This window comes from Tubulanus polymorphus, chromosome 6 (genome assembly GCF_964204645.1).
Source record: "Tubulanus polymorphus chromosome 6, tnTubPoly1.2, whole genome shotgun sequence".
NCBI lineage: Eukaryota > Metazoa > Nemertea > Palaeonemertea > Tubulaniformes > Tubulanidae > Tubulanus > Tubulanus polymorphus.
The window spans coordinates 4687354-4703191 of record NC_134030.1 but is presented as its reverse complement, the minus strand read 5'-3'; the positions used below and the strand labels follow the sequence as shown (position 1 = coordinate 4703191).

The window sequence follows — 15838 nt, the reverse complement described above, 5'->3', positions numbered from 1 at the left end:
TCAGAAAAATGAGAGTAAGCTCTGCGAAATATCTTTATCTCTCTTTTCACCGACCTAAGAGGATAGACGTGACTACCAACAGAAAGAGCATGGATTCAAAAGATCGGATGATGTTTTGACCAGAGAAAATATGTTGATTTGTGATATATTTTTACAATGATAGCAAATCTTATAACACAGTTTCTTTCTTTTTTGTTGCTATGAAAGCGGATACAGACATATAAAAATAGAAACCTTTGCCAGCTGCAGTTTGGGGAAGAAAATTAGCTAGTTTTCTGCAGTAGAGATGGATAAATCAATTCAATTCAATATATCGTTATTGTCCTTAGTGTGATGTGATACAAGTCAGGTTTTTAACAATAAAGATAAGAAAATGATAGAATACAAAATCTATAGGAAATCATAATATAAACGCAGTAAAAAATTGTGAATAAACATAAAAAATAACATTGTTGTTCGAAGCCCACTGAGATAAACTTTCCGAGAGCTGTGGTTAGTTTTGGGGAACGCATAAGAATTTTGAATTTTTCAGCAGAATTGGCCTCGTTTTCATGAAGAGGATAATTTTTTCTGATGATCTCGACAATGAGACTTGTCTTGATGACGGAAGATGATCATTGTAAACGTGTGCGCGGTGCGCGCGACAGTCTGTATCGATTGATCATAGTTGACTCAGCATCAGCTCGTGCTGCACGCGATATCGCGCGCACTGCAGATGATGCAGGACTCACCGGAGTGAGAGTGCCTACCTACATACTGGAACAATACCCAACTATAATGTTTCTAATTGTCACTGCGATGCTAACTAATATGACGTAAGTATTTTCATTGTCATACATAATCAACAATACATATTCTAATCGTAGCGACCGTGCAACAAATTAGATCTGGTGTAGTAGGATTAAGAAATGTTGATCTGAGATTTTCGTTGAAAAGATTACCAAAAAAAACCTAACGACGAAAATACTTCACACAAACAAACGTTACGATTGCCTTAATATTTGATATGTTGATGGAAAATCTAACAAGATCAATTTTTTAAGAATCCTTTTAACGTATGTATGTAACCATATCGGATTGATGATAAATTAAAACATTCAAAATCTAAACACTTAGTGCAATAAAATCGAAGATTTCTATCGATGAAAATTTTAAAAAATCAATTATCATCGGTTTAGATTCCGTGATACTCAGATATACGAACCTATATTAAGGATTTTTTTCTAAAAGATATAGCTTGATATGTAGATATGGGGAATGTCAGCAGTTTCGAATTTCTTCCCAATTAAATTTGCCCCTGGAGTCATTCGCGTATCGACACGAGTACGAGGTGGTAGTAAACGATACCTGATAAACCCCTATCGTTTGAAGGTATGTTCGACGTCGGGTCTCTTGGCAAATAATGCTCATTCAAATGGCAAAAAATATTAAAAGAATTCTTTTTGTTTTGTTGTAAGAAAATGTGTAATAAATCGTGGGGATGCACAATTGTCGAACGCGAAAGGAAAATGGTTGCGTGAAATCATCGAAATCGAGTCATAGACCTAAATTTTTTGAAACTTCTATCAGATAGTTTTTCTTTTTATTGTGGGTTTTTGTCGACTAATTCTATCAGATGTCTTTTTTTCATCTTACGAAGGGATTGGCCCTGTAATATTTGATTGGTAGATTTGATTTGTTTTGATTTGATTTGGTATCCCTTACAAACCCACCACACCTGCCGGGAACGAAACAGGGGATGTGATTTTGAAATCGGAAATCGAAGTACATCCAAGTACAGATATACTTGTGTGATCGGCGGTCGAATTTGCAGATTTTTTTTCGTTTTTTTTTTTAAATCGAAGTGCATCACTGGAAAGTTCGGTTCCGGTTCATTCTAACCATCTCCAACCAGCCTGAACTGGCAAGCGACTGATCAGATGTCTTTTTAGCGACAATTATCATAAGATGCCAACGCGAACAAGACTATCACGAATCGGTATTTAAGATCATGTAATAAATGTCTGCTACGACTACTACCATCGCTGCCAGTACCTAGAATGTACGACAAATTAGATTTATCTAGAGCTCATCACACGTCGGTGCATCGTGACATTTTGCGTGTTTGACTTAGCACAGTGCTCGTAAAAATGCCGCCGGCGACTTGTGAGTTGATTCTTAATCAGGGTATTATGGTGGTCAGCATGCATAGTTCCGGATTGACACATTTTCTATATTTGATCAATCTGCCATCTGGAATCTAGTTTCTATCTGTTATGTCCAAAATTGTAGGCTTCTCTCCTATTTTACAAGGTATAATCTATGGCGGAAAAAACCTACATAGGAATGTAGATATATAAAAAAAACGTAAGAGGATTATTGTTCTTCCTGGAAACAAATCATTTTCTGTTTGCGCATCGCTGTGGGGCTAACGTTTAGTTCATCATACAGTCAGGCATCTTACCAGGTTTAATATCGCGTCGTCATGATGTTGTCCTCGGCGATGTAGCTCTTCAACGCGGTTTGTGTGGCTGCAAGATTTAATAAGATTGCTCGGCAAAGAAAGGTCTTTAGAAGCTTTATTGGTTTTTCTTTCTGTGTCGTCACAAAAGCCGGACCACGAGGAAATATTTACACTCATTCATTGGATGTCCTGGAAAATTCAAGGGCTTATAGATCAACTGGTTCCCGATATTAGACGGTTCTGAAACTTACCGAAAGTAAACGATTACCCTAAATCGTAGCTTGATAATAATCTCGTTTATGATCGTGGGTAACATCTTTTTAAAGCTAAGCTCCTATGACCTTGGGAAATCTTTCTGTAAAAGATTGTGTAAAATGGGTGCCTTCGCCGTCACTTCATTTTACTGTCACGTCATGATGACACCAGCTATTATTATTAGATTATCACGCCTGTCCGTAATCTCCATAAGATGTGATTTTCATCTACGTATATAATCTGAATGCAGCAGTCTGCAGCACATTTCCTCTTCTGCGGTAATTGTGTCAATTCCGCGTGGAGGGAAGTTTTCAGATGGTGATGAAGGGTGATTGTTCACGCTGCGATAAGATGAACCCAGGCTGCACTAATTCTCGATGGCCACGCATATCTTAGAATCTTGAAAATTTCATTAGACTTTCGCTCGTAAAACGACATCAACTCGGTTTTTTACATACCCGATGAAGGGGTTAAGGTTAGGTTAGGCTATAATGTTGTTAATTTAGGTAGCTTTCCATCCCTACATTTATCGACATCAACCGAAACAGCTCGTGAAGTTCAAAAAGTTATGCAAAATCATATCAAAATATTAGAGGCGCTTTCTATGGCAGGCGTGCGTACAACTGCTGATATCTATCTTTATCATTTAACTCGTTTGGATTTTGAAATCGACGAGTCTGTTGTCATCTCTAAGATAAATGCCAAGGTTTCTTTAAACGTGGAGTTCATAGAAGGTGGAACTCTATCTCTCCTCCGCAATAGAACAAACGATATAATAACTTCCAAGGCTTCTCTGATCCCGCCATGTTTCCGATGTCATCAAAAGGGTGTGGTGTACACTCGGCTACGTCATTCATAGCTCCCGCGATAGTTGTTATCCGGGTAATGTGACGACAGAAACAACCATAAAGAAAAACATGCCACGATCAGTTCTCATAAAATGTGGCATGTAGAATACAATGTTTTTCACATCCCCCTCACGATTCTTTTTAATTAACATACTGGAAGATAATGCATACGAGTTTACGTTTCCCAAGTTAGCATGAGAATCTCGCGTTGCGACCGAATGCGCTTAATGAATAATATGGAAACTAATAGATAACCAATTTATCAAGACATGCACATTAAGTCGTGGTTTTGTTCATTGATTTGAAGCGAACATGGTCCTTAATTTCTACGTTACACGGTCTTTTCATTATCTTTAATTCCCTCGCGTTCACCCAAGCAACCCAAACTAATTATAACCAAACCCGCGAGTTAATACGTGGAATAATAGCCGTGAGACCTCAGGAGAAAATGTTCCTCTATATCTACATAAATTGTAACAGAATGGAGAGGTATTTTCGAGAGGAAAATGCAAAAATGAATCAATGAATGAAAAGAATAGGGAATATAACTGCAAAGCAGCGACACGTGTTCTGCAGCCCGTGCCATTAAAGATGCGTTGTATACACGTCTAAATTTACTATAAAGTCTGAGAGGCAACATCATCGAGGAGGTACAAGTTAATCATTGGATTTAGTTTGGGAGTTTCTGACCGTTTTTCTTTTTGAGGTTAGATATCTCCTATACGTATTTGTGGTCTGTATCTTCTCTGTTTAGCGCACGGTCGTCGTACCTGCAGGTCGTCGATTTCTGCAATCAATCGCGGAAAGAACAGGTGCGAAGGACTGTTCCAAAGAACAAAGCGATGATAAAGAAAGAGATGAGATATCGGGAACGAAACCAGATAATTCGTCTGTCTCGGTTTAGCGCAATAACGCACCATCGATTCCATATTCTATTATCGATATTCTACACACGTTTACCGAATAAGAATATCGAATTTTTTCTTGCCGCGGGGATATTCTTGTTTTCGTTTCGAGAAGTAGGAAAGGAAGTCGAAAATTGATGCGAGGCTTTTAATAGCGAAAGACACATCCAGCGTGTTTACATAAAGACATCCTTAAAACGACGACCTAACTGCACAAGTCGATGCAAGTCACTTGTATTCCGTGGTCGATATAAAGATTGAGTGTAGCTTGAATATTGCCATCCCCAGAGCTACATCAACTCCGAATGATCGACATTGATTATACCCGCTTTAACGCCAGACCAAAACTGATGACCACTAAGTGTTGGAAATCACGTAATACTCGTCGAGTTTAAGAGTGGATTATCAGCTGAGAAACGGACATTGAAAGTCTTCAATTTGAGTGTCTAAGATTAATGAGGGAGTATGAAATTAAATTCTTCGCCGATTGCGTAGAAACAAGACGACCCAGCTGACGCGAAACACGGTAATAGCAGCATCGATATATCACATTTGATAAATTGAATTCATTTAATTAAACCGTGAGTGGCATTTTGATGAATACGTTTTATGAAAGAGATTAGACTCTGTAGATTTCAGTCAGATTACAACGATGAAACGCAAAATCCTATGCGTATGAAGCCGGTTGGTGGTTTGCGAATGTTGAGATCGGTTTACACTTGTTTAGATGCGTTCAACGGCGTAAAATCGAAGAATCTTGTTAACAAAATGTAAACACAACCACTCACAATCTAACATACCCATCTGCAACTACCAACACCGAAAACGCATTACTTCAAATTTTGCGTTTAAAACGATCTATCTTTTCACTAAAGACCATATTTCCCTATCATAGAGCTAAACGTATACTATACATGACGATTAATAATTATTAATTAATAATAACCATTATTTACATTGAAATTATAACATAATATAACATTCAGTTTTATAAACAATTAGATAGATATATAAATATGTTATAAAAGTTATAATATCGATGAAGGTTATTCTCGTTACTATATCGATTGTTGTTGGAATTTTTGCATAGGCCTATTTCGTTTTTTTAAATTCTTTTTTTCGCTGGAATAACGATTGACTCTATAACCTATCGTTGCCAACTCTTGACATATACTATAATTTCACATAAATATGTACATAATTCTGTAAGATATCACTCTGAATTCCCGCATTCGTTGTATATAACATCTTCGCTTTATTATCGTGTTAATACGAATTTTCGTGGAAATGTATAACAAGGGAGAGCAGCGACTGTAGCTGCTTGTGTCGGTGGTTCAAACGAGATTCGTATTACCTGAAAATCGAATACGACATTCATTTGAATATTTGATGGCTAGATTTCTGCTAGGATTACGTCTAACCGAGGATTTATTTCTAATGGCCCGGGAAACTCGTTTGAAAGTTCTCCTTTAAACCCGTCTCGAATTTCGCTATCAATCAGCGAACGAAACGGAGATTTCTGATGAAAATACCATGACGTTTCATCGGAGCGTATCAAGTGAAACTCTCGACTATTAACATATAGTAATTCTAGCTATCGATCATTTTTCATTGATTCGTCGCAAACTCGAATTTCTATCGGGATGCATCTTCGAAGTGAAAAATTGCAATAAAATCTAATACGTTTGAGCTCGCGCGGGTTGATTTCTTGCATTGATTGTTATAAATCATTAGTGAGGATATCACGAAGGGAATGCACAGCTATGGAAATAATCTTGCAGTTCTCTATATATGGTTATAATATGATATTTCTTCATCACGAACACAGATGACAATTCACACAGTAGGCGACAACATCTCATCGCAAATTGAGACAATACGATAAACTTCATTTGCATAGAATATGTAAAACTTATGTATATACAATCAGTTACAGAATGCTATGTAGGCCCTGCAAAGTCCGGAGGCTGCGTAACGTTGGTACCCTTAGAAAGAAAGAAAAAAAGGAAAAAAAAACGAAAGCAAAATAAAATACTTTCCATTAATAAACGAGAATAGGGGGCTTTGGTCATGTATATGCCTTTAAGAATAAAGTTTTAACCGGAAACACCGCTTTACACCAGACAGCGACTTTAAGGCGATGATTCGTAAACATTTCAGGCGCGGTATCATTACATATATTCATGTCTGATTATAATTGGAACATTTTTCTTGAATAATAGTGAAGTGAGGATGGTAGTAGACTCTAAGCAGCTAAATTGTGAAAAGAACGGGCGAAATGATAATAATCGAGGGAATAACAATAGGGTTTTCTGTCGAATGGTTAGACCCTAATGAAAAATAGAGAATCGTTTCTTTGATAGCCTTTAACCGAAGCATCAAAGATCTGCGCTATTTCTCTGATATTCGCCTGATATTCTTGTATTATCGAATGGCTTCTTAATGGGCAAGTCTATCGAAGAAAATCACTCGGTATATACGTCTCTAGTAATCTAATTAAATCGGATCTGTTCTGACAATCGTTTATCCTTCGCAGGTGTAATAACCTGTTCGTCGAAGACGCGGCTGTGACGACGAACCCAGGTTGCTCGTTATCAGAACATTGCAGACAGTATGTACTAGCAATAAACGGTAAGATTGATGATACACCGCGAACAACCTATGGCATGCGTGTTCCGCGAATATCATTTACATACGCACGTAACGGCTATCTATACATTCAGATACCTGGGTAAAAAAATCAATTAGTATTTTATAGGTAAATGTCCACTGAAATTGAAACCAAATACCCCACGAAGGGGTACGTAATAATAGTGCTAAATCGGCAGTACTGGAAACACGAGACTGTGCGCGAATTGTTTGCACACTACTCAATTTCTATCTTCACAAATGCTAGCGTCTCTTAATGATTCTAGCTCAAATTGGAAGACTATCTCTATTTGACGGGAGGAGGGTTAAGATACAAACAAATCCCTATTCAAATGCGTCTTCATGTGATACCCGACGCATCATTTCCGACAGGGATTTATCTGAGGAAAGCAGTAATCCAAATTCTGCTCCTATAAGCTTTATTTAATCACTAGAACGATGTTTTATCCCGTTAGCTTGGTTTGTTTCGATAACGGCTTTCTAGTTGAAAGATTGATCCAACTCCCTCCGCTTTATAGTTATCGAACAGACGCAGAAAAAACCGCGTTGTTGGAATGGCGTCCACACAAACCGCATAAAGCAATCTTTAGATTGGATTCAAGGCACGTAGTGAAGATGATCCCTTCGTACCGTGTCCAGTGAGGATTAGACAACATTGACAAATCACCACAATCACAGGCTACGTGTGCTGGACAAATTAGAGACCAGAAAATTTCTTCCACGTGCTACGAGCAAGAGATATATAATGAAGCCTATCTCTATGCTGCATTCAATTTTTCTTTTCCTCACTGTCCCTTTTTATTCAGCCTTCCCCATTCTCTTGCAGTCCATTCTCTCGAAATGGTTGCTACGGTCCATTTATTCTTCATCTTACAGGCGAAAAGTGTCTGCTTCATTTTGCAATGTGATATTGGCATTTAAAAGCATTTTGCTCGCTGCGTATACCCCTTTTAAAGGCGTCATTGCATGTTATTCGCTGACAGATCAAAACATACGAACCTAGTTTCGTGACTTTCTCATTTCCAAAAATTCAAAACTAAGCAATATGCATCTACGCTCTACTTTGCATGTACTTTTCTATGTATTAACTATTTATGATTCAGCGGATTTGAAAAAAAGTCAAATCTCCGAAATCCCTAAACAGCGTTTTGCACTCAATATCACGCGCTCATACATTTCTCAATTAATCAGTATAGTAAACTAGACCTTCATCGCAAGCGCGCTAAAGTGAATTGACTCGCCACAAAACGTATCTGTCTGTATTCGTACATAAAACGCATTCACATGATATAAACTGTAATACAACATGTCGCCATAAATAATGATTTACCGAGCATGAAATAACGATATCCATCACCCTGGTTAGGAGTAATTGCCTTTGTATGTGGTCGAAAAGGAAATGAACGATATTTTACGACAAGTTCACTGAATATCCTGATGAGAGTTGAGTGTATGCATGTATCTTGAGAATTGCATAAATGAGAAAATTTACGGAATGTACCTGGTTAACTCTTCTAGTATAAATCCCTTTCAAACGAAGTGATCGACAAAGTTGCGTGTATTGTTTACCAAAGTATAGATATAGATTTTTACCGAACTAGTACTTCTTCTATGCGAGTGATCGATAAGGTTTGATATATATATATATATATATATATATATATATATATATATATATATATATATATATATATATATATATATATATATATATATATATATATATATATATATATATATATATATATATATATATATATATATATATATATATATATATATATATATAGATTTAATGTTGAATATTTCATTCCAAGATACCATCCTACGAATTAGAACTAATTTTAACAAAGTAATATGTCAGAAAAAAAGGCATTTCGATTAAGTTAGAAAGTTTGGCGATTTTATTCCGAGATATTATGTCAGAATAAATTCCGAACATATTTATTTATCTCATGTCCCCAGGACGCTTCCGTACTTGAGGTATATGTCTGAAATGTGAAGCAAATCACCCATCTTCACGTCAAGAAAGAGTCATTAGTTAATCGGGAAGATCCCTACACCTGCTTGCAGATATGTCGACTGAACCGAAAACTAATTAGTCGTTTGATGCATGCAGTCATGATTAAGGAAATTAATTAAGTATTTGATGATGAAAAAATCGTTCATCGACTAAAAGCCGTATCGGAACTCATTTCAGAACACTTTCTATTTGAGCGAATCGGAAAAGCAACGCCTCGGGGTTCCGTGGAACGATTGTTGTGTTGATGCGAGACCATAATTTAGTTATCCGTCAGAGCAAATCAGACAGCGTATAGGCTATGTTTTCGGCGAAGTAAATTGGAATATCTATCGACCGGGCTAAAATGAACTTAAAATAAGTCTGTCGATTCCTTTCGATCATTGATCTGAGGGCGAAGTCGTCATGCACGGGTTAAGTTTCCGTACACGAAAATTGATGCGCGAAGAAAATCGTTTTTGAGCAGTTCCGATGTTCTTTATTCTAATATTTATGAAAAGAATGTTTCGAAACGGTCGCAAGGTCACGAGCCACCAGTACACACAGTCTCTGAAAAGATTCATCGAAAGGAAATCGACAAGTACATTGTACAACAGGAAATGGACGTGCTATTGGTAGATGGATATTGCTATCAATCCCGACCGTCGATACGCACTGAAACAATACTGTGGCAGCGCATCTCTTGCTGTCACATTTCTCTGGGTGCGAGAAATGATAAATAAATGATCGAACACCGAGGCATCAGAAAAAGAAATTTGAACGTGGATGAGTAGCATGACGGTGACGAAAATAACAACGTTTTTCATGAAGATATAATAAGTCTCCGTAGAACGTTTCTATTTCTTTTACATGATGTAAAAAATGCATTTCTGGATCTTTCATCGTCGAATCGGAGCTAATGGTGTATCGTGATCTGAAAGCCTGTTCTAGCTTTCGATAAATAGCATCATCACGTTAGTGAGTAGCATGGAGTATCCGTATTCACAAAACTATCGAGAAGTTCTGAGAAGTACTTGAGAACTATTCAACTGTAATGAGAACCATAATAATGGTGCGTGTCGAATGATGTGTGTTGACATATTTTCAAAACGGATCTTTTAGTTGTGCCCAACCTCCGCTACATTGTCCGGGCATATTTCACTGTTCACTATAATGGGTTTAAGAGCTGAAATGTATTGATCCGAGTTTGGTGAGGAATGACCGTAAAATTCTAATTGGATGTCACCGCACATTTGAGAATGTTCTTAGCAATTGCAGCGTTAGGTTGCATGGTTTTCGCGCATCTCTACCCATGCTTGCGATGAAGCCACTAGACAATATTTACACAGTGTTGCAATTCCGATACTATCTTAATGAATTACGACGTGATATGTATATGGTCGATTAATCCAGCACGGCTACCGACGATGAGAGTGCACGTTAAGTGGGATAGCTGCGTTGAAATTAATAAACTATCGTGTTGTAGCCGTCGTCATTTGCGATAGCAACAATACGAGTCGATTCATTTATCATCTCAAAAATCCACATTTGATTGAACATCGTCGTGTTTTTCACTGGATATCACGCCAACTAAACTCAGATGCTGATTGGAGAGACTTGACACTTTCAATAATGAGAATCAGTTCTGAGGGTAAAATATTGCCGCTATACAGTATTATTCCAGTTTCAGCTTAAGGCAATTCATTCGCGCTGATGGGTTGTCATATTGCAATTTCGAAATTGTTTGAATTCATATCCCAGGGATTTTGCCACCTTTAGAGAATACACCAAAACTTGTATATATATATATATATATATATATATATATATATATGTATATATATATATATATATATATATATATATATATATATATATATATATATATATATATATATATATATATATATATATATATATATATATATATATATATATATATATATATATATATATATATATATATATATATATATATATATATATATATATATATATATATATATATATATATATATATATATATATATATATATATATATATATAGTGATTTAAATTCTACTTAAGTGGAATCCAGATATTTACACTTTCAACCTTATACATATAACCTATTTCTCATTCTAGATAGTCCATTTCAAAATGGGTATTATTCCATTTGTTTTGCTCGTGATGTTCTTTATTAGAGGTAAGCACTGTACATTTGCATGCAAAACGTATTCATTTATTTACAAGTGATTATTACTGATTCATAAGTGATGAGATATTTGGTAACGCCAATACAAAAATAAGGTATACTGCCTATTATGCTTGTGACTTGGCTCCATAGCTCTGTACTTGAAGGAAAATTTGTTTTCAATCTATAATTTTCTGTGCATCCGTGTTAGTATTATTATCTATCCAACCCTACTTTAAATTGAATTATTCGTGAACAAATCAGCTGAGATTTTAGGAAAATGAAGCCACTTCAGAAATTGGCTGTTTCTTCCCTAGGAAAAAGATCGTAGAAAATTTACTCGTTACCACCGCAGGCCGTTTCTTCCCTAGGAAAAAGATCGTAGATAATTTACTCGCTACTACCGAAAATATAGGCTACACATGCTTCTGCGGGATGCTGTTAAGCCGCGTGTTTGTTATCGCACCGTGGTTGCCTATCGAGACGAGACTAACCACCGAGATGATCCATGGCTCTACGCGGCTTATTTAATGACCTTTATTTATGGCTGCGGCGGCTTCAGTTGATTTATGAGGGCCATTATATCTCAATTATGTCCAGGTCATTTCATCCCGTGATCAAATCAGCTCTAGACGCCACGGAAAGCCAGCATCCCGTGCCTGATTTGATATTATACGTACGACCCTAGGAAGAGGTTCACCCAGTCTTGTACGGAGGTGGTTGTATCTACGATCCTATGAATCCTACGTCCTAAGTCACACTACGATCCTAGTTTACCCAACTATGGTAACAGCAGTCACAGGCTTCTTGGTAAAGATCTTGACTGCTTACTGGTTCGTTCATCGAAATCCGTCCATGAAGAATGTTTGTAGGCCGAGTACCCGACGAGTTCCACTATTTTTGTCAATGAAATTGTATTAGATTACATCACAGTGACTGTTATGTAAAATATTCACTAACAAAATAACATTGACTGGAAACGCATCTAAAATGCTTCAGATTTTCAGTTTCCTTATGGGTACCCCCAACCTCCCCTTGGGGTTTCACACCTATGTCTCCACGCTTATGCAACCACGAGTGCCATCGAACAAGTTCTGCCTTATCTATATTTTTTTTTCCGCACTCATCCAAAATGAAGGCCTGGTATGCGCTATTACATGTATGTTCACATGGATACTTGTTTGATCTGAATAAAGGCTGGTTTTAAGTATGTAGATAAGTGTTGTAAATACCATTCAAGTGTTAGGTTTTACCGGATCTAGAAACAAAAGATCAATCATTTACCTGTTTTACCAGCACGAAAGATATTTGCAACCATAGCAACTCTCTCTCTGTCTCCCGGGCGGCAATGGACGAAAGCAACGGAAAAAAGAAATATTCACGCAATCAGCCAAATGAAGACAAATTGTAAAATGATTTACGAGAGATTTATATTCTATCAAATTCATACATGCATTAAGTGAAACGAATCGATGATTTTCTTATTACAATCTATTTACCCGTATAAATCATGATTATTTAGCTTTGTGCCAACGGTGTAGTAGATTTGCATTTGACGATCGGAACTTCTTTTATTGCTACCAAGTTTTCACGTTAAGCCTAAAGGTTTTTCATTTTCTGGCAATTCAGGGACCCATCAATTACGCATGAAGAGTGAGCCCCAGAAGGCCCACAAAGGGGCGAATGTGACGATTATTTGTTGGGTAAGTATGCGAATTTCCAAGCTGCGAGGTGAAACTATACACTTGATTTCGATACGGAGCCAGACTTACTGTGGCACTATTAGCGCACCTAACAAGGTGGACAATGAGGACCTGTGCCACTAGGTATACCGCTAGATGGCGTGCGTATCGACTACTCATAAGTTAGAATCGGATAATTTAGTTCATTATCGATGAACTTCATCTTGATTATGAGCCTATCATATTAGTGGTTAGACAAATACCATGTCTTGACAAACTCGGAGTGATCTTTGGGTTCCTCATCGTTTTCACTTATCATCGATAAATCTGGGGTCTGAATGGTGAATGGACACTAGCGACACCTGGTGGATCCACAAGCGGAATACGCGGTTGGCACAGTTGAACATAGAGCCTCGATCGTATCTTATGCAAAAGAAAGCACGTAGGTCGTTTAACGACTTTGGCTTTCAATCAAACTAGAAAATATGCGCATTTCACATCAAACAGAAAAGAAAGTCTATTCACGCGACCTGGTACATTTTCAGCCATTAGATCACGGGCGTAGTTGACAGAATAGAAACGCAAATTTGATCGGTTTAGTATGAACTGATAAATCTGTTCTTTCCTGATTAGAACATCGATTTAAGTCGCATTAATCCTCGAATTTCGGAAAGCGTTCCATTAGAGGCAGTGCATTTTTACGTTTGTCTCGAACCGTTTCAACCATTTTTGAAAACGAAGGCCTATTTGAAAATCGATTGTGGGTAAATACTCTGCTCCCGGTCGCATAGATTTCAGACCATCAAAAAATCATCATCGGCACACTTTGTGTCATCTGCAGCTGTCACATTTCTATTCAGTAACCATGGAAATGAAAACGTGAGATATATGCCTGAGAACTGAATAGAATGAATACTCAAATACATGTAAGGAACGTTTTTTTCCGCCATATTTATTCTACAGATGCTTCTCGTAATTACAATACGTAAACACCATCGGTGCATACATTTTCGAAATGTATGAATATATTCCAACTAAACCGATCGACAAACTATAGAAAACGGACGAACTGCGTCTTCTCGGCGCGGTATATCACATTTGAACACGTAGTGAGTGTTTGCTGGGTGAATTATTGGCAATTTCTTTATCGACAAAACACGATAGATCGGTGATACGCGAGTTCATGATCGAACGCCTTTTCAATTATCTCTTGCGTCGACATTCGGCTTATCGCGATGACGTCACTCTTCTGCGATGTTTTTACAAACGGAACCACTTGGAAAGCGACCACTAATACTTCATCGCCGTTGTTCTCTGGCGAGCTATCCACAGAGGCGAGGCACTCCTTCGCTTCGAGTGTTTCCAGCGAATGAAATTTCATCAGTTTAAATTAATTTTGGTGTATGATGATTTTCGTAACTATAGAAACGAAAGCCATGGCAGTGACGCGCGCTAGTAGCTTTCTTTCCGAAAACAAGGCCCTTACCAGGCAGAAATCAGTCGATAGTGCTAGTCGACTGATTTGCCGGTCGAACGGTGACCTGGGACGTATAATGCATTTAGGTCGTTTGATATATTGAATTAGCACTCATTGGCGTGAGTATAGCCGGTTAATTAGGCTCAAATACGGAAGACTGTTCAGCTAATGAAAGCATGAAATTACCGGTCGCTCACAAAAGCATGACGATTGTATCATGGGAGCGTGCTGAGAAACTATTTTCTTAACCATGCGCGTATAAATGGGGAAAAAAGTCAATGCACTCAATGCATCCATTCGTCAGGGTATTATGTAGGTATAGGTAAGGGAGTAAAGAGAATGTCCCGTTTCTTGAGTTCCCGCAAAGTGAATCGAAATTTATGCAACTAGACAATAGACTCATTTTCCGTACGTCAGTCAATTTACCGAAAGATATTTCATTAAAGGCTTTAATTGTTATTTCTTTATTTTCAGGACCGCAAAATTGCCAGTTTCAGCGAACTACTCATGTACAAGATTGTCAACAATGACCAAAAGATTATCTGTCAAGGTCGTGAACTTGCGTACAAATACAGAGTAACTGGCCGATTTAAAGTAAAGGGGTTCTTTCTGGGTCCAGGAGCGGAACTAAAGCTCACTATTACAAGTATAGATATTTCATCCTATACATTTATTGGAGATTTGAGTCATCCAGAACCTCGTTAAACAACAATGACATCGATGCATTCTTTTCTAGATTTGACAGGAACTGATGCCGGTGTCTACGGATGCCAGAAAACTGGCCACGAACCCAAAACTATTCGTATAAACGTGCTTAGTAAGTAAGAGTTTTTGTGACGATAGCGTGTAAAAATCACTTGTACCGGGTACATAATCTATTATCTTCGTCGGAATTAGGTCCAGTGGCTCGGGTAGGATGGGAGAAAGTAACCGACGGACATAGCGTCCGCCATTTGAAAAACAACGACGCTGTTACGATGGACATGCGAATAGGCGTGACGATGGCAACGATTCGCTGTTCGGTGACGTCATATACATCATCGGAACCAAACATTCAGATATTAATTGGAAATAGAACAGCCACACCGGATACGATAGCCCATCCGTCCCCGTACGAATACGAAGCTATGTAAGTTACTAATGGATAGATATACGTAGTAATTTTATTACACTAGTACTGATTATGTTCGCTTTTCGTTGTAGTTTCAATACTGTTCACTTCCCTGGTCGTGTTGAAGGTATCTATTTTTCGGACACTGATAAGTCTGCTCGATGCACAGCAAAGGTTCCCGGATATAAGGAAATGTCTTCCGTTTTAGGTATTACGGTGCTATGTAAGTGATACGATTGGCTCTTCGAATAATATGTATTTGCTGTTTATGATTATTACACACCATTTACCACTG

General features: G+C 37.6%; 1 long non-coding RNA gene across 1 annotated transcript; it reads left to right on the top strand.

The window, feature by feature from the left end:
• Positions 1–780: 780 nt before the first annotated feature.
• Positions 781–12957, top strand: LOC141907502 (uncharacterized). Its single transcript, XR_012619498.1, has 3 exons — positions 781–815; positions 11225–11285; positions 12903–12957. It is a non-coding gene; the product is annotated as an uncharacterized LOC141907502 (long non-coding RNA).
• Positions 12958–15838: the final 2881 nt, after the last annotated feature.